Raw genomic sequence first — 26,244 nt, 5'->3', positions numbered from 1 at the left:
TTCTCTGTTATTGCTTGGGTTTCTCAGCTAGCCAGAAATGAAATACTTATACCAAATGCATAGAATAGAGAGAACTAACTAGAGGTTATGTATTAGCAGAAGCAATCCCTTCTAAAATTATGAATAGTAAGATCAATTCTGTTACTGCAAAATTTTTTCTGCCAATTGTAGTCTGGCCAGTAAAGGTGAAGGAGAGGATACACCCGATGAAACAACTATTAGTATGCCTTTGCCTGATATACACAGGCATCAGCTACAAAAGTGTTCCTTGTGTATTAACCTGCCTTGACCTCATCCACCTGAATAAAGGCCTCTTGCAGTGTGGTCTATAATTTTTCAATACTTTTTAATCATACCCACGCCTTTCACACTTCAGCAAGCTCCTTCAAATGATGCCAAACTCAGATTCAGCAGCACTGAAGCATGGCTTAAACACTTAGGGCTAAATTATCATTACTCTTTCTTGGTTGTGCAAGGGAGGGAGAAATCTTCTCTCCTTTTCCCCCCCACTGTGAATGTAACTCCAGGGGTAAAGGACAGAAATATGAGTACACCTTTGTGTACCTTGCTATGTATGCAACAGCTGACACATGGGGTAAGAAAAAAATTCTCCAAGAAAACAGTGAAGTGCTTTAGTGTTTTCATGGAAGCACATACTGGAAGGATGCGACTCTAAACAAATATTTGCACCACTTAACCATTAATCAAGTTGCATCTCTGCAACAAGCATGGTATAATTCGATAAAAAGAGGCAGCTCCAAAAAAAAAATCAGAATATCTAAATCAAACTAGTGCTCAAAGCCAACATCTGTGAGAATAACCTGTAGTGTTTGTAACTATTCCAGAGTACATACAAGGAATATTACTCCATGGTCAGTCAGAATTCCTATAAAAAAGGGAACATTAAAAGCCATATGGGCATTGGCATCGAGGATTTCCTTTCCCATCTGAAGTTTCTATTTTAAAATTTTTTGCTGGTCAAATCAGTAGGTGCAGTAAGTAAGCTCTTGTACCTGAAACCATTTCAGACATCCAAATATCCAGCCAAAAGCTGAACCTGCAAGAGTGGTCTCTTGTAAATGATGCTTCTTGCAGAACAAGAAGGCTACTGGGTATGGAAACAACATTTACACTCCAGAGCAGTTGTGTATTTACCATCCGATCACACTTTCACATGATGGACATCTCTGACACAGAGGGAGAAATACCAATTTTGATTCCCAGCTCCCTAGGAGGAAGGGCCCTGGTGTGGCCATCCACTGAAATTTCCCAAATAAATCAAAATGCACAATGTCCTGTTGTGCCAGGTCCCACCTCAGCAAGCAGGCATGACATTGTCAGGACACAAAACAAGGACCAAAACTGTAGGGCACATCATGGGCTTTACTTGTGCCTTATTACAAGCATAGTATCTATCTATCTCCATCAGGTCAGTAGTGTCTGGATGAACATCTAGCTGAGGTTTTAACAGAAAATTAAACAAAACCAATATTCAAATCCCTTACATGAATTTCAGAGTACTACTAAGGCCCTTTTGGGAACATATTAAACTTGCACAGAATTCTTAATCCCTGGGAAACAAACAGGAAGGAGTTGTTAGCTTTAATGAATTTAAATACATGTCAAAAAATAAATTTAAAAAAAACCTAAAAATAAGAACAAAAGATCTTACCTCACACAGCCGCAAGTGTTTAATGGTCAAAGCAAAGTTATCCAGTCTGATTGATGTCTCTTTTGATGCTCCTAAAGGAAAATAATTTCATATTTTAAAAATACAACCAGTTTACAGAAGAAAAAACCTGCATAAAAGCTTACCTACTTCTGAAAAGTAAATAAGAACATAATCAACTACCACAGAATTGCTTTAAAGCATCCAAAGTCTTGACTATGTAACAGGGACCATTCTAAATTCAGTAAGATTTGGGAAAGTGCATGGCAGGGGTCTTGTGATGAAACACAGTCATATAGCACTTATATAAAGTATCAACTTTTTTTTTTTTTTTCCTGTAATGAAGTGAAGTCATCTTTGCTTGCAACTGGAGTTTGTTAGGATTGTCTCATTAATGGACAAAAAAAATCCTAGCCAACGAATCTCCTCCATCCCCCCCAAACCTCTAGATGCATTGATTTTCATTGGAATGAAGTTACATCTGCTTATAAATGCAAGCCTCAGATGATATTGAAATAAATTAGTTTCACTTTCTGAAACATTATAGTGCAGTTTTACTATGGCCCACTCAGTTAATCTCTCTCAGGAAAAGGCCAAGGAGCGAGGGGATGTGCATTTGGGGAGGGGACATGCAGGTTTGCAGGAGTGCAGCACTGCACCACTACACACCCGGGAACCTGCCCTGACAGCAGCCAGAACTCTGAAACACAATGCCTGGGGGCCACAGAGAACTTCTGGGCACTTTTTGGACTGTAATATCTACTCAGACACATATGTGGACATCCACAAAGACAAACTCTGGCTAAGGCAGGTGATCAGAGGGCCAAGTTCAAATTGGAGTAGCTCAGAACAGTTAACTTTAAACTTCAGCTGTTAAAGAGACTCACACTTGACTGGAAAAACTCAAATAATTGACCGGTCTACACCTATATAAATGTTCTCCATCCAGTCTTCTCCTTTTTATTTTTAACCTGAAAATGTGCAAGAAGATAAGGTAAATGAAAAAAAAAATTAAGTAATTATGCAACTTGTTGACAAGAAATTTTCTCACAGAAATGGACTTTTCAGGCACCAGCACAACGTTACCACTGTGATGCTCATACATAAACACTGACACCCTGGGATGTGATTTCCTACTCTGAGACCTAGAAAACACCCTGGTTCTCAAGATGCTAGAGAGTGACAGGGCTACAGTTTAGCAGAAAAAATACTTTTCAATGCTCTCTGTATGGAATGTTTCCATGACAGATCAAGTCCAAATGGAATTAAACCCAGTTGGATCTACAGTTGACTCATTTCACTGAGCATTTCAAATTAAAGATTTCTGCTTGGAACACATGGACTGTGTTGGTTAATTTTGTTATATTTCTGATGGCAGATGCTATGGGACCCTACAGATTTCTAGGATACAGTTTGTATTTTAATATGTGCTTGCACAATTCCTAACATTCCTTGGCAAATAAGCTAGCAACATTCTCACGTAAAATTAGGCAAGGTCTTGTTTGTTACATGCTTTTCAAAAAAGTTTCTATATTTGGATCATGATTTACAGTTGCACTGAAATGCTCTGGCTTTCTAAATGTGATTGACAGAGGAGGAACTATGCTGCAATATTTTGAAATAAGGAAGAAACAAATGGCGTTACAGGATAATTTTCCTGTGCAGATGTAATATAAGAAGTTTACTGAGAGACATTCTAACCTCTGTTTTTTAAAGAGCTGGCAGAAGAAAATTCATCCAGTGGAAGAAACCAGTGCTGAGATCTTGCCCATGTTAACTGTCAAACAGAAGCCAACACACACAATTGAAGTAAATAGGAAAAAAAAGTTTCAATATCTCAAAAATAAAAGAGTTGCTCTTCTGCAACCTAGACAGTCAGTGGTTCAAAGTGAAATAAATTACTTAATCTGCTAAAGGGAACAATAGCTGCTGTTTTCGTTTTTTCTTTCTTACTGGTGTTCTTCTTTGCAGGCTAAAGACAAATTTCAGACCTTATTCTGCCCTGTGTTAAAACCTGGACAAAACCCAGTGAAGAAAGACATTTCAATGGACTGTGGAAATAAGACCCAAATATGATGCCAAACCATCAAACCTCACAGCCTTAGTTCTGAGAAGGTTAACAGAGACCATTTAAGAAATAAACTGATACAGAAGCCATAAAAGATACCTCTATGGATTCTTATGTTTTATCTTTTCTTAACCTGATTGTAATCCATTATTTGGGAAGACAACAGAGAGCATCCTGAGCATTAAACGGGTACACCATTCCAATTCTACTAGAGTTTTCTTAGTCCCAAGACAAGCTCTGTAACCACCCCGCCAATCCAGTCTCTGCACAAGGCTGTACAACACCCATCCCAAAACAAACTGGTTTTAAACCACTCAATATTCAAAGTTTCTCTATTTCCTGCAATATGTATGCACTTAACTAAACTATTGACTTAAACATGCAACAGCTGAATAAAGCATATTCCTAATTATAGCAGAATTTGAGTGATACAGAAATATTATTATTGTGATGCCCCTGTCACAGCTCTATCAACACTTTCCTGAGATATAGTAGCAGCTGTATTTTTTTATTTTTATGATCTGGTCAAAAGAGCATTCTCCATACAAAAGTTTCTGATTAAAACTCTGTATTAAAAAGACTATGCTTTTTAAGATCAGTTGTGGAAAAGTCTGCAGTTTATCTCTAAGTCACAAAAACCCCAGTAAATTATTTACCATTGAGATTTTTTTTCCCTCTTTTTTAAACTGATTTTTAGCATCCCAGAAAATAAACTTAAAAAAAAAAAAAAGTCAGGCTTTTTTAAGATTCTCAGGAGGGGCGTCAAAAGTTTAAGCACCCAACATTATTAATCCCCTGTGAAATTTACCTTGCAGGTGTGTGCACTTCTTTCTAATGCATATGAAGTTCAGTCTAAACCTCACAGTAATAAACAGAAAAAGTACCACTGATTTTCATCTTTCCTAGTCATCTTGCCAGGACTGACTGGCAATTTTCTTGTACCTGTTTCAGACATTTTACTCAACAATTTTTTTAATATCTCAGGTATGGCAATGTGGAGATCAACCCACCCACATGTACACACACACACACACACACACACACACACACAGAGAGGTATGCAAAAAGAAAATCGAATCTTTATTCAAAAATTTGTAGAATCCTCACTGCTTTTTCCCTGCGTGCTCCCACAGCTTCAGGGCCAATCACAGGAACCAGACTACCTCCTGCTGTTTTTTACAGCTGAGGTTTCTCAGTCCTTTACAGGCACCGTTTGACCCCATTCCAGCTGGCTCTGATAGTCAAATACGAGCAGCCAAGTCCAGTTCTAGCTCCCTGCGCCCCTAACAACTGCTCTAGGATTGAAAGGAGCAGACCACCCTGATGAACAAGCAAAAAACTTAATAGGAAATTCTGCTCACTTTATTATTTTTTACTAGACAAAAGGAAGAGAGAGAGCAGAGAGGAACCTTTTGTGGATGTGATTAGCTTTTACTCAATTGAAAGTCCAGTTTGGAAATAAATTGTTCAGTCGTGAGTTTTTGCAGACATACAGCATTTTTAAGTTAAGCAGATATTTCAGATACACTTCACTAGGTTAGTTTTATCTGTGGAATACTCCACATATGAAGAGTTAATTTTGGCAACTCTTTACTTAGTGAGTTTATACACACTTGAAATAAATAAATTTGGATAAAAACATCTCTTCCTTGTTTGAACTTTTTGTTCATTCTATGATTAGTATATTTTATATACACTGTATGATTGAAAGGTCTTTAGTGAAAGCTAAGAGAGAATTCCATGAGCTCACATTGTCTGAACTACTGAGCTTGAGATGAGACAGGAGTCCCTGGAAGGAGAAACTGTTTCCTGAGAGCAAATGAGGGAGTTCATACCTACGGAGAAGTTCTCTGGGTTGATGGAGGCATGAGAAGAAAAACCGAGTTTGTGACGTGGACTTCTTAAAAAAGCAGAGAGCAAATATGGAGAAAAATGGAAAAGTAGATTTGTCCCAGATACCAGGAATCCCAGGGCTGACTGGGAATAAGATCTTGATCTGAGAGCTACACTGGGCAAGAGGGAGATTTCAAACCAGCTTACTTTAACTGCCTTCACCTAAGATCTATGAGCTTTTTTCAAGTCTTTTTTTTTTTTTTTTTTCATTCTTTTTAATATCAAATGCAGCTTTGAAGGTCTGGGGGTTTTTTTCTTCACTCTAAGAAAAGTTTGGACAGGCTCACATTACAATTATGCCTGATTTAAGTGTTCTGTTACAGCATCTCATCAAGGACAGAAAACTAAAGATGTGAGTGAATGCATTTTCATAAAAATATTCCTCATTGACACCGAACATCAATATTTGCATAAGCAAGGATCCCTAAGAGGTGATGTTTGGCTTCAAACTAATGCTGGAAGTGTTTGTCACAAAGTCTTGAGATAAGCTGTAAGCAGATAGAAAGTTAATCAAAGCATATTTTTGTCTTCTGCAGATATAAACTTTATGCCAGACATAATAATTACACCAGGAGTGATAGCATATGAATGCAAATATTCTAATAATGGACAAATGGCATGTTAGTGTATATATCATTTTTACTCCACCAGTCACCTGCAAAGGTATTTTTCTAAACCCATGGCTTTTCAAAATCAGACTCACAGAAAGGCAAGTCTCAGTTTGTGTTTGGAGAAAGTATGTAGAATTCCTGAAAGTCAGGTTTTGTGGTCTCCAGCTGACATAAACATTCTCTGAAGCTATATTATGCATACTGTTCTGTGTGTGCATAAAATTTTGGTAACCCGCCAGCAGGGAAAGAGATGTAGAAACACTTCCTTGCCTTAGAACTTATTGATTAAAATGAACACAGGCATTTTCACAACTGAATTTATTAATGAAAGCTTTTCCTCTTTGGTACATAAAAGGGCAAACACATTATTCCCAATGAAAAACAGCTTTGTAAAAGTGAAAAAGGAAACCTCATGGGTGGTCTTCTAAGAATACAAAAATTTGTTTTATGCTCTAGATGCATTAAAAATATATACATACATACATACATACATACATATATATATATATAAAGAACCTAATGGCTACCTCTGGGTCCCAGAGGCACAGGAGCAAGATGCCTTGTTTGAGTCCATGAGGAGCTACATTCTCTCTTTTGTTTGGTGTGCAGCAATGCTGTGCATTTCCCAAATAAGACTCAAAGTGAATGAGATGGTTCTATGAGTTTCATTCCCTGAACTCACTCAAGCAAGATTTTTTTGGAGATGAGGCACAATTGAATGTTTCTTTTATCAGCAGAGAGTCTAAATTGACTGTAATAGGTTTTGGAATATCCTTGGGCAGAGGTCTCCACTCTAGTTGATATTTTGGCACTGGCAGTAGCCCTGTCTTACAGCCAAGCAATTTAGACTTCCCAGAATCTGGCATTCCGTGTCTAATACATATTTTAAAATCTTTGCCTCTGCTACCTGTCAACTCTGCACTACTTTCTACTGCTATATCTTTACTATGCAGATATACATACAATTCTCCTCTTTTTAAGCTGTGATGATGATTACATTTTCTGGCATTTGGGAAGGAAATAGAGTCAACAATAATACATTGTCTTTTCATTCTGGTACAAATTTCATGCCATTCCAGTATAGTGGCAAATTTTAGAGATAGACAAAAAAGTAAAAACCCTCTCCAATGACATGTTACAAATTTTAAAAGGGTAGAGAATAGTTTCTAAACTGTTGTCTTTGTTTAGGTCTTTTTACATTTATTTTTTGATGTTATATACACAAATCATTTATTGTGATCAATATTACCTTTTGATCTCTTTTGGTTTATGTCTTCCAAACACAATTCCATAAAGTGCAGCAACAGCATTTCTTCCATACGCAAAATCACTTAAGACAGTTCTGACCTCTCTGCGTTAAATGTTGCAGGATGAATGAAGGAGATACAGAAGCAGATACAATTGTAGATTAACATAACCTAATGCTATGAGGTATTTGACTTAAAGCAGAGGCAGGGCCTGAATCCATCTCCTATGCCTCCCACTCTTTTTAAGCTTCCTCCAGGCCCATCTAAATCCAGTATTGCATAAACATCATCACATAACTTTGTCATGACTGTAGAATTACTAATTACCCACTCTGTTCTCACTAATGCAAGACCTTCCCTTTCTTTATTAAGTCACCTTTCCTGCTGATAGATGTCACAGGACACGCAATTTCCTTCTGAAAAGGCCATTAAATGTGACAAATACATAAGCACACTTTGCTTCCTCCCTGAGGCAGGGATCCAGAAGTTTTGGAGGGGAGCCTCTTGCATCATCCTCTCTGCCAGCCAGTTTGTCAGGTCCAGCCAGCACCCGTAGCATAAATTGACTTGGTGAGTTATACCTTTGAAAGTGATTATTTGCAACTGTAAACAAAGAACAACACTGGGGAAAAGATTTCAAGTTCTCAACTGAGTGGGATTTTTTTTTTTTAATTGAGTGGAATATTCTGCTGTCATGCCATGTTATTTCCTGCACTGCAGGGGTGGTAACTGGTGTTCAGTAAAAGAAGTTTCAACCCACATTAATGACCTTGATCAAAAATTAAGTTGATAATAGGACTGCAGACCATTGGAAAACATTAAATTACTTATTAATTTACACTTGAATATAGCGGAAATCTTGTCATTGGATTCAATGTAAGTGTCTCAAGCCCTTCTGTTCTAACTCAAGCAATACCGTATTTATAATCAAATCCACTGGCCAAAAACCTAAAAAGTGTTACTTCTTTAAACACAGTCTATATCATTAAAAAAAATATATTGTGATAGTTCAGCAGCTTGCACTGGTTTAGTTGGGTAGTCTCCATTAAATTCCAGTACTGATAATGTCCATGCTGTCTTTACTATGGCTGATAATTTTGTTGGAAATTTTAGCAAATAAACATGAAGCGGTAACTCTTTCTAGCCCTTTGAAATGCCTTATTTAAACTAAGGAGTGTTAAAATTATAAAATAATAATAATAATAATAATAATAATAATAATAATAATAATAGTAATGAAAATATCTTGCCCTATTTCCATATACAAATCTTTTTAATAGAAAGACTTAATTTCCTTGACATTTAATTCAGAATTAAAATTATGTTTTTTACGAAGAAGCTTTTTCCTTCTTTTATAATAAAACAGGTTGAATAATTTCTCAGTTCATGAACAACTCTGAACTTCTATACAGAAGAGACTGGAAGGGATTTCTACAATGACTGCTAAGAAACTACATCTCATAGATGTATAATAACTCTTAGCTTAGTGAAAAAGAAAATATGGGGAAAAAAATCTATGCTTCATTGTAGAGAAGAATATCCTCTTACATGGAGGATATATTTTTTTAAAGAAAGAATAGTTTATTCTCTGATTGTGTTCTGTCATAAATCATACAGACAGATGTGTGCCTTAGTCACGCATCAAGGTTGATTACCATTTCTTTAAGTTTATATAACACAGGCTAAGGATTACTCCTTTTTATTGTAACTTTTTTCATTTTTTAGTAGAGAAAATGTAATATTGCATGCATTTTTCTTTGTTACAGCACATCTGTACAATAAAAACAATATTTACATCATGCAATTTTCTGCTCTTATGAAGAAAATCTAATCATAGCTGGGCCTGCTTGTTCTCTTTCTAAGAACATATTTTGGGGGAAATCCTCATATGGGCTAAGATAATGATAAAAATTTTTCATTGCATATTCTACTACCCACATGTCTACATTGTATATTTTAAAAATTATTTGGTCAAAAACATTTTAGAATATATGCATAGATGAAAGTGTCTGGACATATACCTATTTAATAATTAAGCCCCGTTGAATTCCTGCAGCCTTGAGGACTATTAAATGTCAGGATGTGTACAATGTTTCTAACTTCGTTGCACTAGGCCAGCCTGAACTAGAAGTGGGATACTTCCTCAGTATATTTTCCTACCAAAGAAAATTCTGTGAGGAGGGCATGCACGTCAAGGATAGTGATCTGACCTCAGCTATTATAGACAGTCATAGCTGGCATCAAGAAGAGATCAACATGAGGTTACTCAATATTTCTATTAGATAGAGTTCAGATTTGACATTAGTCATGGGTATAAAGCAAATTTTGTCTGTGCTTTGGAATTCAAGCTCCCTTTATTATTTGTCAGTTCCAATGAACTCACAGAAACTAGGTTGTTATATTGCACAAAGGAACAAGCACATGGCTGAGACAATTGAAATCTTTTTCTGAGGAAATCATAGTGAAATGGTCAATGTCCATCAGTGTTAGAAATTTACTAAATTAGGTTTAGTTCCTTAAAAATGAAAAGCAAAGTGAACATCTACTTCATTATTGAAATAGCAGCCTTCTAACTCAGCACAGTCTGTTATTTCTGGAGGTGGCATAGGTGACATGGCTCTCTTAGACAATCTCATGACAAGTCCTTTTTACTACTAACATCATCATAAAGATGTCTTTTCTTTCCAGAGAAAAGGACAAAAAGAGAGAAGATGTGAATTTGCTTGTAAATATATCAGTGTATCACATTTGGTAAAGAAGAGCATTTCCTCCATCTATCCCAATAATATTTGAAAAGTTTATAAAATATGATACAAAGTACTTCTGTCCTGCCATAACACAATTTACAGTGTAGAAGATCCTGGCTCATTGATATATCTGTAGAAAAAATAACACTGATGTCTTAGTAGCATTTATTGTTGAAATTTATTGGTGTGTCACAAACTGTGTTTAGTCCTCTTATTTTCTTCTCCCAGTCAGAAGAGAAATGGGAAAGCTATTTCAGCAGTTTATGTTTTTTTCTTAGAAAAGAGTAAAAAAATTCAAACAAAAAAAACTAGCAAAAAAAGCAAGGGTTCTTTTAATTGTGCTTTGCTCCCCTCCCTCCCCACAGTGGTACATTTTTTCCATATAGCTGGGATGTTTATGTTCATTCTGACTCACATTGGAAGGAAAGGAGGTGCTAATATCCATGATCAAATCAGTTCATAAATTTACTTCACTGCCTTGTCACACAATCAACACTTGTTTTTTCCACTGAATTTGTTTCTCATTATTTCCTCTCCTCTGCCTCACTCATGAATAGTTCTAAACCAATTGAAATACATTTGCAAAAACATCCCCATACAAAAAAGCCTTTTAAAAGTAAGGTGACTCACCTTGTGGCAATCCTCCTTCAAAATGGGAGAGTTTTGTGCTTTTTTTGAGCAAGAAACTCTCCTCTGAGACTCTTCTCTTTCTCTGCCTGTCCTACACTGTGGCTTTAACCTCTGCCATCATTATAATTTCCCTAACCAAGGATTATGATGTCACAACATTTTCATGTTATGATGGACCTCTTTGGGTTCTGGATATAATTACTACTTCTCTGAGTGTAGCTATGCAGTTGTCAAAGAAAAGGAGATAATATAAAAATAAGGAAGCAAACCACACTGCCTAGTTCTTGGCCTATTTTTTCCTTATGTTGATGTTGTTTGAACACCAAAGTCTCTGGTACCTTAGCCACTAACACATAGATGTATTCTGCTATCAGAAGGAATCAGAAAGTAAACAGGTGATTGAGTTATTTCACTTATCCCTACTTAAACCTCTAATTGGTTGAAACACAAGAAGAACCGGTATATCTACTGCATCTCATTCTACTGCCTAATCACCTTCTTTCTCTGTTCAGCAGAAATTGCATATTAAAATTAACTACACTGTAAGACTAACTGATGATGCAGGGTATATAATATCTATTTTTCTGGCCTTTGTGCCAATGAATACACTCGCCTGGAAAAATTACTTTTGGGTCCATAAGGTCACTGAAAATGGTCTGGAAATAGGAGCTGTGCTCAAAGAAATATTTTATTGCAAGCTTTGCCATTGGAAGGAAGATGGGCAATCTCTGCTACTTCAGATTTTTAAAGATAGATTTCAAAAACTAATTTCATCTCAGCTGGGGTTGAGGTCTCCCAAAAGAGGAATCCTAAAGAAATCAGCTTCTCAGTCTGCTAAGCAAAATATTAGAGCCAAGTGATCAGGGCTGAAATCAAAGCTCCACTCAGGTCAGGAGAGTTTAACCAAGAGTAACACTTCCTCACTGAATGCCATAGACATTTATTTTCCCTACTGGAGTTCTCCACATCTTCCCCGAAAGCCACAGATGAGATGACACTTAGCTCAAGCAGCTGTGCAAACTGCCATGCTAACAGTGCTTAATCCTTACTGACATGCCCTGGCAATGAACACATATCTAAGGGCAACCCTGTTTTAGATAATCTCATGCTCGGTCCTTCCCTCTCTGCCCATGCTGAGAGCAACACAGCTAAACATAATCTCTCTGTCTTACTGCAACAAGGAAAAACATCTCTGTGCACCTTGCCCTGCAATAAACAGAGTCCTGCCTTGACAGTCACCTGTGGATTGATTCTGAGTGTAGTCTGAGAGTGGATGTGCCCTGTGTGGCACAGAGAGCTGATGAAATCATCACCAGCAACCTGGAAATGAAGGTCAGACATTTGGTCTTCCCAGAGCCCCGTGAAACTATCTCAGTTTACTTGAGGTGATTTGAGTCATGGGGTGTCAGAATGAGAGCACCAAACCCTGCAGCAAATGCTCAAGCCCAGAGCCGTGACAGCAGCTCTGTGGGTGCCCAGATACCTTTATAATACTGATGCTGACCTATTGTTGCTTAATGCAGCCAATTGCCATACAGGGAACTTGGTTTTGCCTGGAAAAATTGCATTTGAAATATGATGCAAGAAGCAAGCTTCACTAAACCTCTGCCAGTTGCATGAGTAGTGGTTTTATTGCTATAGCACACAAGCCAGAAGGAATTTCTTGGTCTGTCAGCTTGAAATGAAACTTAGGGGAGCTAAATCTTTACTGAACTATTTGAATGTCATGGCCCATGCTTTGTTTTTGTTGGTTGTTTTCAGATTGATGATTTAAAATACAGAGGGTGGGTGTGGTTAAACACTCTACTCCCACTCAGTCATTCCTAAAATGTATGTTCACGCTCAGTTTCTCCACAGTCCCCCTGGATTTGTGTCACTGCAGAAGTGCTCTGCCAGCTCCACAAGCTGAGAATAGGCATCTTGCTCTCAGCTGCACATTCCCTGAGTTGTATAGCAAACACTTGGTGGAAGGAACACACTCTCTGAGTAACTTCCTTCAAAAATGATTACAGAGCTTTGCTTCAAGCTTTTGATGCCTTGGACTCTCTGTCATACTAAAACAAATTCTTCCCCAGTCTCCATCCTACCAGTCCTAAGGAAGAACATTGCTGGATGTGTTGCACCATATAAAACGATTTGCTTTCTTAGTAAAAATTCCTGCAATAAAATAATGAACATCAGATGTCAATGTCCTGCTAGTGTGCTGACACTGCATAAAAAGAATGCTTCAATTCTCGGCCAAGAGCAGCCTTTCCTACTCTTCATGCCACAGACCCATATAAACCACAATTCAACCCCATATCATGAAGCATTCAGTCTTTAGCTTAGACTTAAATTGAAATCCATATCTTCTAACAAAATTTCTGTAACAAATGAAGAGGTATAAATGCTCAGTCCACCTCAGTCCCCTTCTGGAGAAAACATTACTAGCAAAATTCGCCTTCGGTTGCTCCTTTTCTGATTTCACTCTTTTCAGAAAAGGCCTGTAGGGAGGAGATGACTTAATCTCTGGCTTCTCTAACTTACTTTTCCCCATATTCCTTTTCATCTTGTCGTTATTTCTGGTGGAAACTCAATTAAGTAATAATCATAGAGTCAGAGAATCATTTTGGTTGGAAAAGACCTTTCACATCATTGAGGACAACAATAAACTTGACACTGCCAAGCACATCACTAAATCATATCCCTGAGCACCCCATAGGATCATGGCACTATAGAATGGCTTGGATAGGAAGAGACCTCAAAGATCACATAATTTCCACCCCCCTGCAATGGGCAGAGACACCTTTCACTAGACCAGGTTTCTCAAAGCACCATCCAACCTTACATTGAACACTTGAAGGGTTGGGGCATCCACAATTATCTGGGTAATTGTTTTTTAAATGCCTCCAGTGATGGTGACTCTACCACTTCCATGGGCAGCATGTTCCAATGCTTGTCAACCCTTTTCATAGTTTTTTCCTAATACCCAATTTAGGCTTCCCCTGGTGTAACTTGAGACAATTTCTTCTCATTCTATCTTGTTATTTGGGAGAAGAGATTGCTCCCCACCCAGCTGTACCTTCCTTTGTGGTAGTTGTAAATATCAATAAGGTCCCTCCTGAGCCTCCTTTTCTCCAGGCTAAACACTCCCAGCTCCCTCAGCTGCTCCTCATCAGACTTGTACTCCAGACCCTTCCCCACCACTTTTGCCCTTCTCTGGACACATTCCAGAACCTCAATATCTTTCTTGCCATGAGGAGTCCAAAACTGAACACAGTTCTTGAGGTGAGGCCTTACCAGTACTGAGTACAGTGGCACAATCACTGCCTTGGTCCTGCTGGCCACACTATTGCTGACACAGGCCAAGATTTCATTGACCTTCTGGGCCACCAGGATACATCTGGTTCAAGTTCAGCCACCGTTGATCCACACCCTCAGGTCCTTTTCTGGTGAGAAGCTTTCCAGACACTCTTATTCCAGGCTGTGGTGCTGCTGGGGGTTGTTGTGACCCAAGACCAGGGCCAGCCTAATTGTCTTGTTGAACCTCACCAAATGGCTTTAGCCCATTGTTCCAGCCTGTCCAGATCCCTCTTCAGAACCTTCTGACCCTACAGCAAATCAGCACTTCCCCAAATGGTGCAGCATCCTTTCTGCACACTCTGATCTCTCATGATTTTAACCTTCAGGGTGTAGTTTGTATTGGGAAAAGAAAGCATTAAGCCGCTGATTTTGCCTGAAGTTTTCCCCTCTATTTTATATATCTGTATTTCCCAGCTGTGTTTGTTCACTGCATAACAGCTGACAGGAGTAAATGCCATGCAAATTTTTACAATTTCAATGCTCTTTGAATCGATACAGAAAGACAAATCTATTGAACTGAAACACTTCTAAGGTATGCAAGAGGAAATCTACCATGCACCCATCCATTTAGGCATGAGATGAATTGAAATTGGTATCAAATGAGGTATGAGAGAAAAGCCAATATCAGATTGCAAGTTCAATGTTAAGTGAAGTAAGGTGAGGACTTGAGAGAACTTAGATGTTGTGGTTAATTCCTTTCTCCATTAAGTAAGAGTCACTCAAGGATTCGCTGATCTTCACAAAACAAGATAATTTTTTAAAAGTCAAATTGTTGAAATTATCCCTGACCAGATCACATAACTATGCATTCATGTCTGTATTTTTTATCAATACAGTTCCATTGGATTTATTTTCATTATATGATAATAATCTTATGGACACACAAATGAAATATCTGGTTCCTACTTACAGGTCTCAGCCTGCCAATTTCATGGGTTTTGATGAAGCATGTTATTTTTTCCAGTTTTATAAACTTATTTTCTTTGCCTTCAAAAATATCCAGGTGCCAATATTTGAGGATTTATGCAATATAAATTCTGATAAAATTTGAGAACAAAACCAGTGCAGAAAAACAGCACGGTTTTTTCTATGTGTAATATAAATGTGAGAAATTAGTTTCTTACTTTGTGCCGATGTACATGCCAATTAAATATTATATCTCTTTATATTTATCCCAATATAATATCACAGATAAACCAAAACATGGCAATTAACATACAGAGTTCTTATTAATAGATTTTATTTCCTGTTTGTTTGTTTGTTTGTTTTCTTCTGAGAGTAAATAACTTTACAACCAAAAACTGTTTAAAGAATTGATGTTCTGTATATCTCTCTCAAAGTTGCAAATTATTTTTTCTCGTTATGGTGCTAATTGGTATTTCTTTGTTTCCTTGGACTCTCACTTTTGTGTATTATTTCTTCAATAAAGATTGCATGATTTTTAAAAAGAAATCATCATTTTGCTCTAAATTCATGCAGTGTCTATCATATGATCCTAAATAAAGTATAATCTTCAGTTATTTTAAATAATGGTCTCTCCCACTAGAGACAAAAATCTCTCTATATTCCTTGTTTTAGTGTTGGTATTATGAAAACCCTTGGAATTACATTATTATACTCTAAAATTATGCTGTAAATATGATGCAGTAGTTACAAGTACAGATAGTTGTCTATGTGGGGGATGTTTTTAATCACAGTAAGAACAAAGATCAGCGTAAAACTCCCACTGCAAGTTAAAATGTGCTACTAATGCCAGGTGGGACATCCATGGGATTGCAGGAGGACAGGATGTGCAAAGTGGATAAACACAGACGTTTTACACTGAAAAATATTTCTGTGATGGTAAGCTGCAATTTAGCCTAGAGTTTTCAGTAAGATCTGATGAGTCACACTAAGCTACTTTGTAAGACATCCAACTGCTGCTGCAAACCACAAGCTGGCATTTTGTGCCTGACAAACTGCACAGTTATCGGGTCCTGCCATGATAAACCACATTATTTTCATATTCTTGAGGCCATTCCTTGGAAAGTCAGAGACATTTTTAATGCATGGTTCATGGGATTTAAAGTATTTTCCTTTAATATGCCAAGTTTCTCCAGAAATTAGTTACTACCTTTTATTGTAGCAGTAAATTATGTAATAAATGAGGGGTTTACTGTCTTTTTACTGTCAGTGTCTGGGAATAAGCAAGGTTAAAGAACAATGCTAAAAATATCATCATGTGGCATATCAGATACAGTTATACTTAATCTCAGGACAAGATTTTTACTGTAATTAGAATTAATTGTTTTTCTTGACAGTAGATACTCCTTTTGTAAAATGAGGATAAAAATATTATTCTTTCTTATGATGGAGGAAAGTAAGCTCTGCTGTTTAAAATTTAGGCATCATCCTCCTCCTCTCTAGTGGAAAAAAAATCTTTATACATGTTAAAGTATTCTCCCTACATATTAGCCTCTGCTTCAGCATTTAATAAAATAGCCCTTGGACTCCAGACAAAAATGTGTTTTGTAGCACACAATAATGTATGATTTTGTGCAGAAAAACAACAAAAAAAAGATCATTACTCTGCTCATGTGTAACCAAAAATTTAGAATGATGAAGTTTTTCATTCATCCAAAGAAAAACTTGGAGGAAAGGGTTAGTCTTATTTCTAAAAACAAATGTGTGTTTTACTATTCAAAGATTTCAAAACTCTTTCACCATGCCTAGAAGATATGTACTGCATCACATTTTATAAGTGGCTTTTTTTCTGCGCAAGTTTTTTTCTGATTTTTATAAAACATTTCTGTAATGGCTTGAACTATTTTAATAATTTTCTTACTTTGCTTCATTTTGCCTTTTTACACTATTCTGGTGGAACAATTTCTCCATCTCAGTGGTACTTAGCTAAGTGTTTTAAAGAGTTTCTTGAATTCAAATATAAAATGTAAATGAGACCCTTAACTAAATCACAGATGCAAATAACATCCAGATGGATCAGTACATGTATTTCATAAACAGTCTCTATCTTTGTAATGCATTAAATTAAAATCCTGGATCCAACTTTCAGTAAGTGGAACTTTCAATCTTCTGAAATCCTTATTTGGATGTGATCTGCATGGTTGATGTCCATCTCTAGTCAAAAATCTCTTTGCCCAGAGGAAAATGATTCCCACTGTAATCACAAATAGTTATTCATGTTTCCATGGGTGCCTGTCAAGCCAAAAGTATGCTCAGGCCATGGAAGCAACCTTGTCAGAGGAAAAAATATACAGATCTCATGCTGAAATTGTTTACTGAATAAAATATTCCAAGGCCTGGCATGTCTGGTCTGCATATGGAATGAGCATCTGTATGTTTATATTCACGTTTATGTTTGTATATGGCTTCCAGTTCTAATATATATTAAAAAAACAAACAACAAAAAATCTGAAAGTTATGTATTTGACATCACCGACAGAAAGGATAAACAACCACTTCAGACTAAAATTTCAATTGCTGTCAATACTGTAAGAAAGAGATTTTGCACAAATATACATTAGTTTTTGTATGTATGTACATGCCTATGTGTTGTAGAAATAGAACATTTACAAACGTATTACAGCATTTGTAGAATTGCATAAGTTCATTGGACAGAGATTTCTTATTCAGATGTACTGTTATAGTACCAAAGTCAGCAGTGGAAAGAGCCAAAGTGGGAGACCCAGCAACAGAAACAACGGTAGGTGAACAGGAGTTACACTGACAGTGGAGACAAACACATCTTGGTAGCAGCAGAGAGCAAAGCAAGGAGCAAACAACAGAAATTACAGCTTGGGAGGCTCATCTTAAACTTTAAGAGAAAAAAAAACACCACATTGTTAAACGGGAGGTTATTGTTGGCAATAATCCCACATTGAGCAGGAAGGTGGAGTAGATCAACATTTCTGTGGTTCCATGATATTTATTAAAAAATGTTTGCCAGGTATCCCACCTTGAAACAACCAGCACACTGATACAATAATTCATGGGGTTTAAAAAGGTTTAGCTATGGGTATTAATAAGTAGAACAAGAGGTAACTTTTGTTTTCCAGGTAACTAACTTATACCCATCTGTGAAAATATTATTGGGACTTCTCCAATAAAATATTAAGAGACTTGACCTATAGAAATTTACACTACAAGACTTCCTTCCGGGAATCTCTAAAATTTATGCTAAGAAGAATAGGGCAGCTGTTGGAATTATTGTCTGTATCAACACCTTGGATTCCATTAGTCAGCTCTCCCATTGCTCAGTTTCTTTGATCAGAAAAGATTTTCCAACCTCAATGTGCCAAAAATGTACCTGCATGTAATAATGATCATTTAACCCAGAGGGTTATCATAGAAATATAATTAAAAGTAAAAATAAATAGCATTTATTTTAGTATTGAAGTACAATGTCAGAATTTTTTTTTTGTTCACTGTGTTCAGTTCTAAAACAAATTATGAAATATGTGCTTGATTACAAATTTAAATTTATTCATTTGAAAACACTTTCAAACACTCCTTATGGTCCATTCATTGTCTTATGTAATTCTGTGCACTGTTGCATCCTTTATTTCAAAAGGAAGAATGACCTTGTACTTGTGAGATGCAGACTCAGACATTTTGAGACACACCCAAAAGTTTCCTCTTTTACTTGGCTTCTGCCAGAAGATTTCTAAATGCAAATGTAGATGCTTTAAAGCATGTCCTGATTGCTTAATGATGAATAACCACAGATGACTTGACTTCTACTTACTTAGGTACTAATTATAGATGTCTAGCTGAAATACACCCAACATTTTGAGTTAGCAGGGGAGGAGCTTGGCTATAATTCTGACAGGTGCTGGAATAAGACTTGAAGACTGACAAACAGGAGTAATTTAGGGAATTAATGGCTGAAAAAAATTACTATAGCTGTTACTTGCTTTGGTTTTTCGCTTGTAAAATAGAGAAAATAGTATTTATTAGGAAAGATCTCTTTGAAGTATTATGAAGATGTGCTGTTTTTGCAGACCACTGTGATTTTCTTTTTCTGGAAGGTGTTATATATGGTGAGAAGAAGTTATTACTTTTTGTCTGGTATTGAAGGCAGATGCATAGTTAATCATGAATCCCATACTTTCATCTTTCAACTCAAATGCAGCAAAAATATTTTTTACTTGCCTTCAGCTTAACAAGCATTACTAACTTCTAAATGAACTATATGAGTCTGTGCCTAAATCCAGTATCCACTACCTAAATAAAAGGCTGGTTCACAGAGCCCTGACAGATATATCTGTTTCTTTCCTAGTCACTCTGCATGAGTATTCTTAAAAAGTCAGTGCACATTTTTAAAATGTCACTGCACTTTTACACGTCAATGAACCTCGTAGGTTTGTGCTTCTGCCATACTGATCCTGAAGAAAGCCTGAACTCAGTTTTGTGATATATTGGTTTTGTGATGATGACAAATTACAAGTCTATTTTAATTTACTTCACTGTTTGGTAAATTTTAACACCTCATGCTCATAGCCTAGTGAAAACAAAGCAAAAAAAGGTACTATTCCTAGTTGACAAAAGTGAAGAATTATCAACTTTTCAACTACCATTTTCCCAAATTTACCAAAGAGCTCACACCCAAAGCAAAACCCAAAAAAGTCCCCTGTTTTCTTCTCATTTCTTAGTACTGATTTCTTGGTAACTTACATTGTGGAAGCACTTACACTCTCAAGAAACAGCACTAGGTATTTTTTACTCCCAGCTCTACTTTGTGAAGCAATTGGCTGTTTCCCACCTGAACCTGCTGGAGAATTACTTGAAAGGATTTTTAGGAATAAACATTTCAGCAACTGAAGATAAAATTAACCATATACAGTGAGATATTGTATAGTACTTGAATTTAAAGAGGAAAATGGAATTGCACCATAATTATGTGCTCTTGCCAGAAAGGAAAGAGTAAAATAAACTGTAGAATATACATGGAAATATCTTTCTTTCTTTCTTCATATAAATAGAAATACAAAAAGAAACAAAATGTCTCCATCACTTCCCTAATTTCTGAAATTCAGATACCTTTCATGTCTTAATACAGGAGCTGCCTGTGCTGAAAGTCAATCATTTCTCTGGGCTGGTTCTGCCATGCTGAGAACCAGGCAGCATCACGTCTCCTTGAAACTGCCTTATGACCCCAGTCCATGAAGAAATTCCTAAGAAACTTTTGATCAGATAAGAAGAATGTTTTCAAGCAATAATCATGCAAAGGTTTCCCAGATGGATGATTTTGTGCCATGAATAGAGCACTGTGGGGCATTGTTTTTTACAAATAGCTTTTATCCACTTTTTTTTTTTTTTTTTTTTTTTCTTCACACAGTTGTCTTTTATTTCCTCGCAATGTTGGTGGTAGGAATTGCTGTAGGCCTCACAGGGAACAACCAGCCAACCAGGAGTTTCATAAAACACTGTGTGCAGGCTTAAGCCTGCCCACATACACTGCTGAGTACAGAGCTGAGCTCAGGGCAGCTGTGTTACCTACAGCCAAGTTCTTTTTCACCAGTAATTCAGATCAGAACATAATCTGATGTGGGATATACCAACACAGCAATAAGTCATCCTCTTTGAGCTACCTCAGAAGCTGTAAAGAATACAGGTGTTGTTCGTAATGTAATATTTTCTCAGCTGATATAACCAATTTCTCACCTGCCTACCAGCCAGGAAGAAATGTTAAGGGGCCTCCTCTACTCTCTGCATCTTAACTTCTTCGAATATCATGAAATAGCACAAACTCTTATAAGCATGTCCACCACCTCAGCTCCTGGACACAGTCTGAGTTCCCTTGAAAACAGTAAAATTTTGGGAATAATATCAATAAAGAATTCAATCAAAAAGGAAAAGAAGGAAAGAATTACACTCTTGTTTGGTCTCTTCCCTTTTTCCTTGCCCAGAAATAACTCCAGAGTGAAAAAAGTGAAAAAAGAATCAGACTTGTGTTTTGTGCATGATTTCCAGCAGCCTCAGCAAAACAAATTGGAAACCACCCATCTAGCCAATGCATGAAGACCACTCTCCATGTGGTCACCACTCAATAACATATTTCCACTTTTTGCTGCCTTTTTGGATTATGTCAATGGCACAGCACAAGGCAGCTGAAATCAATGCCTAAGGAGTTACAGCTGTTCATCATGGATGTGTCAAGAAAGAGAGGGTTTGGAGCTTGTTTCCAGGGATCCTACTGTGTTGAAGGCTGGCAAGGACTGTGGAAAAGAGGAGATACTGAAAAGAGTTTCTGTAAAGCTGTTTTCCATAGCTGTGGCTTTGGTCAGATGTGGTGAATAGCTGAGGTGCTTTTTGGTTGGGCAGCCTGGGCATTGCCACGGCAGCTATCAGGCAGTCAGCATTTCAGAACTGGTGACTAAATTATTGAGGGGTTTGTTTTTCAGCCGTTTTCCTTGATATATCTTATAAGGTCAGGCATGGACGAATGTTTGCAACCAATTAACTCATTCTTTACATTTGCTGTTTCAGGTTGCCAGCATGTGAGGCTGAGTCAGACTTTCAGTCAAACTCAGAATTTTGGGGAAAGCACTATTCAAAAACACGTGAGTAAGTAAAATAAGCTGCTGAAAGGAGATTTCCAAATTTATTTAGTGTAAGAAAGACAGAGAAAGTTCTTTTCTTATCCCAAAGAAGCCAATGACTTTGTTTTAATTATATCATGGCGAAGAAGGCCCAGTGTTTTTTGCTGCTGACCTTTTAAGATCTCAAAAGCAACATTATTTGCAACTCTAGGCAGTTACCATGGTGCTGTGGACTTATTTTTAGCCAATAGCTGGATGATTAAGCTTGGCAGAGAATGAAGTAGATATATGGTGACAGAAAACTTCTCACATGGGATTTGTCCAGAAATCTACTGGTCATCTTTTCTTGGGGAAATGTAAATTGCCTTTATTTGATTAAAGTCTCACTCTGGTCTTCTGTGGTTGCCTGAAACATGAGTGACCAACTTTAAGACATTTTTTTTTTTTTAATTTGCTACATTGCAAGGAATTTTCATTTCTAGAGATAAGTGTAGAAGATATATATTGACAATTTTAATACAAATCAAATGCTTCAGAGATTATTGAATCTTCTTTCCATATGGCACCCACACAGTGCAGTTTTATGGGTCTAGCTCTCCAGCTGCATCAGTTTATAGGAGGTGTATATGCCTACGACTGTCTCTTGGTGCTGAACATATTTCATCTTTCACCTCCCACCACTTTGGAAAAGGTAAACAAAGCAGGATTTAAAAGATAGAAGGGGATGAATGAATCCAGCAGTCTTTGTGTCAACTAAAGCCAGAAGATAGAAAGGAAGTGATATGTAGCAACAGGAACCTCATGGAAATTCCTGACAGTTATGTCATTCTCCCACAGATTTTACAAATGTTTTGGATAATCCTTAGTGCCATAATGACAGGGACTGTACACATGAATGCAGATGATGTCTAACAAATGTCTTTCCTCTCTCTTCCACTATGTGTGTATATATGCACATTCATACATATAAAATTACAATCATCTCTTAAATAGAACTTTTATTGCAAGACATATCCTAAGGAGCTTCATGAACCATAAAATGTGACAACAAAGCAAATAGGTACCATGTGCTCTATGCAGTCATGGGAGAGACATTTACAGGCACTTCGGGATCAGAGTGATATACCTGCATGGATTCAGCTTATACCAAGCATGAAGAAGCTCTAGAATTGTAAGAATAGTTATCTGCATTTTCAATGCCTATTTCATATATAAATTCCACATATGCCAAGACCCTAACATGATTTAAGTACAGTTTTCTTTAACGGTTACATGATTGAAAGGTGGAAAGCTAGCAGTTTCTAGGCTTTTGGAAGTGGGAATTGGGGAAAATGTTAATGAAGAAGATTCATGGAGACTGATGTTAGACGGAAAGGCAATTAAGGCTGGCCTCAAGCTATGTTCAGCACCAAGAGGCAGGCAATGTAGGCATATAAACCTCCTATAAACAGATGCAGCTGGAGAACTAGACCCATAAATCTGAAATCTGGCTGGCACTGTGTTGGTTTCCTGTAAAATGCTGCTACCTGTTCAGGTATGGGTATAACATGCTCGTTGAACCACTTGTGTGTGTCCTCCAAAGCTCTTGCCATGAGAAACAGCGTGTGTACCAAAAATTCATATAAGCATGCTAAAATAAGATTAAAAAAATGAATAAAGGAGAAAATGGATCAGAAAATACCTCTCCTTCCACGAAGTAAAAATTGATTACAGAAGGGGAAGCAAAGCACAGAGAAATTTTAGGTTACCTTTAAAAATATTCTCTCCTAAAAGCTCCCTGTCACAATCAGTTTATATTCAGTTCATTGTAACCAGATGAATCAAATGGAATATTTTATAAGATGTAACTTCTGAATGTGTTTAATAATGTACAGTAAATGCTGATCTTACTAAAGCTTATTAAACTTATGAATGAAAGAAAACAACAGGTCCAGAATGAACATCTAACTTCTCTGCAGCCTAAAAAAGAAAAATTCAAGATGTTCTTGATTTTTCTATTATCAATAGAACTGTTTCTCACCAAGATGCTGATTCTGAAAAAAAAAAGTCTACTTTTAAAAAAAATATTTACATCTTTTTACAAAACTCATTGCAAACTTAAATTTTCATTATATTTTTTCAGTTAAGCCAGAGATGTTTGCAAAATCAGATGCATTTTTTTCTTTGTTTGAACATGGAGGGGGGTCGGGGGGAGAATTTCACATCTGCTTCTATATCTCAACTCTTTTTCTTTTTTTTGAAAGGTATTTGCAATTTATTACTAATTTAGAAATGGAAGCATGATTTTCTTGCACATTGTTTGGCTGAAACTGCTGAAGGTATTCTTGGATAGTGAGAGGGAGATTTAGAGGGAGATTTAGAAGATCAGGAAAATCAAAGAATGTTGAAAGAGGTTACAAAATGAGAAAATGAAAATTTTAACCTCCTGCAGGAACAAAGTCATTTATGATAGTGCATTGTTGATTTGGGTTAAAATTTCTTCATGCAAGTAAAATGGAAATAGGTGAAGTACAAAATGTGCACCCGATTTCTGGAAGAAGTTTACAAAATCATTAACTGTGCAACAGCAAGCTGCCAATAACAAATGAGCCCAAGACCATAAATACAATTTTTGTGTTGAATTATTGGACTAGTTAGATTCAATAAATCTTTAAATCAGACCTTCCTTATGAGGCATCTTTTATTGTGTGCTTTCACATCCATGTAGCTTTATTGATTGTATCTTCTTCACTGCCATATGTTAAATTGCAAGCAATAAAATTGAAACATTAAATCACATTCCTTTCCTTTCATGTGTCACTTACCTATTGGGAACATATGTTACACTGGCACAATAAAACTTGCCCTGAAGGCGTAGTGTCTGTACACGAAGCTGTGAAAATGGAGGCGTATAAAAATGCCCCAGTGTCCTACCTGAAGATTAAGCTTCAATAAAATAAAATTATAAATATTTCAAACATAAAATATGACTTGTAATGCTGTAGTAACAAATTCTCTAGAGTCCATGGCTGTAAGAGGAATGCAGAGGATATCTGCAGCATGTGTCTTCTAGCAGATTTTGCCACACCACCTATGATGCAGGTCACAATATTTCCTTGAAAGGATTTAACTAAGACACTCTTCCCACTCAGATGAATTTTTTGCCAGATTACCCAAGCTAATATTTCTTCTTTATATAATACCTCTTTTTTTCTATTCACTTGAGACAACTAAGACCTACACAAAGAAAATTAATAATAATTTCATTATGTTTTAAAATAATATCTGATACCTATATAATTGATGTTAGTGTATAAAATATTTACTTATACCTCACTTAGAACTAGGCTGATTGATTCTTTCTTAGACACAGACTGTTGAACTGTATAACACTTCTGATAAAATAATGCCTTAAGGCTCCTGCCTTTATCAAGAACAACAGTAGATAATTAGATAAAAATCCAATTTTTAGTCAGTTTTGTTCCTTGCTCATAAGCACCAGATGATCCTCATACTAAAGTCCCAATACTTTGATTATAAACTTATATTATTCAAACTATGTACAAACTTACTAAAAAGAATTGAAAAGTGCAGAATTTGGGGGTTTAGCAGCATGCATATTTCAGAAAGTTTTGCTTATTTCTTCCCTCTTGTCTGGCGTTGGCAGAGATTGTGCAGTAGTAAGGAGAAGCTTGGCATGGCAGTTTGAAGAAAGTGAAGAAAATATTTTTTATAGGTGGATGTTAAGTTAGCTCAAACCAGGGAGCATGTAATTGTCAAAACCACACTGGAACTAACACCTATTCTTCCTAAAAGTGCCATGGGGTTTTCATTTCACAGTTGGTCCATGGGACATTAGACCTTATTGTTTGTTTCATTGCAAAAGACTGAAATACTGAGATTGAAAGTAACTTTCATTTCATTTCCAAAAGAAAGAAGAAAGTTTAACTAATATTTTCTAGAGCAGGAGTCCAACAGGACAGCTGGAGTTTCAATTAGAAGAATTTCTACCTCCATTATAAAAACGAATTTTTTGTGTTGTTTGTGAGAGATCCTTGGTTCTTTCATCTGCTCTGTGATCATAATGCAATAGTTTGACTACACTTATCTATCTCATCCAATACTTTCTCTTCTGACTACAGTCCTTGCAAATGAGTTTTTCAGTAAAAAATCAAAACAATGTCTGACTTAACGAGCATTATAAAGAAAAGCTGTCAGTTCATACAATCTTTATTATTTCATCATGAAAAGTCTGCTTTTGAGGCATTATCCATTGCTTTTTATTCTGAAGCCCAGGAGGGAGCAAATCAATTGCAAATGCAAAATTTGTCAAAGGCCTTGGGCCCAACTCTTGCAGAAGAGGTACAGCCCATGCTAAATGGCTGTGCTCCACAAAAATTACAATGGGGTAGTGGGAAGGAGTCCTCAGTCCTGGCCAGAAAAACTGCTTATGCAGCTGGGTCACAGATGCTAATTTAGAGAAAGGGGTACAGAAGTGACTGCAGGCATTTTCTTTT

The 26,244-nt window shown here is 36.7% G+C and overlaps 1 long non-coding RNA gene across 1 annotated transcript; it reads right to left on the bottom strand.

The window, feature by feature from the left end:
- Positions 1–1,674: 1,674 nt before the first annotated feature.
- LOC136290108 (uncharacterized) lies at positions 1,675–4,635 on the bottom strand. Its single transcript, XR_010720965.1, has 4 exons — positions 4,546–4,635; positions 3,371–3,446; positions 2,557–2,640; positions 1,675–1,743 (listed from the first exon to the last, which is right to left on the bottom strand). It is a non-coding gene; the product is annotated as an uncharacterized lncRNA (long non-coding RNA).
- Positions 4,636–26,244: the final 21,609 nt, after the last annotated feature.

The sequence above is a fragment of the Chamaea fasciata genome, unplaced genomic scaffold (genome assembly GCF_029207755.1).
Source record: "Chamaea fasciata isolate MVZ Bird 193981 ecotype frontalis unplaced genomic scaffold, bChaFas1.0.hap1 SCAF_5, whole genome shotgun sequence".
NCBI lineage: Eukaryota > Metazoa > Chordata > Aves > Passeriformes > Sylviidae > Chamaea > Chamaea fasciata.
This window is presented reverse-complemented; position numbering and strand designations above follow the sequence as displayed.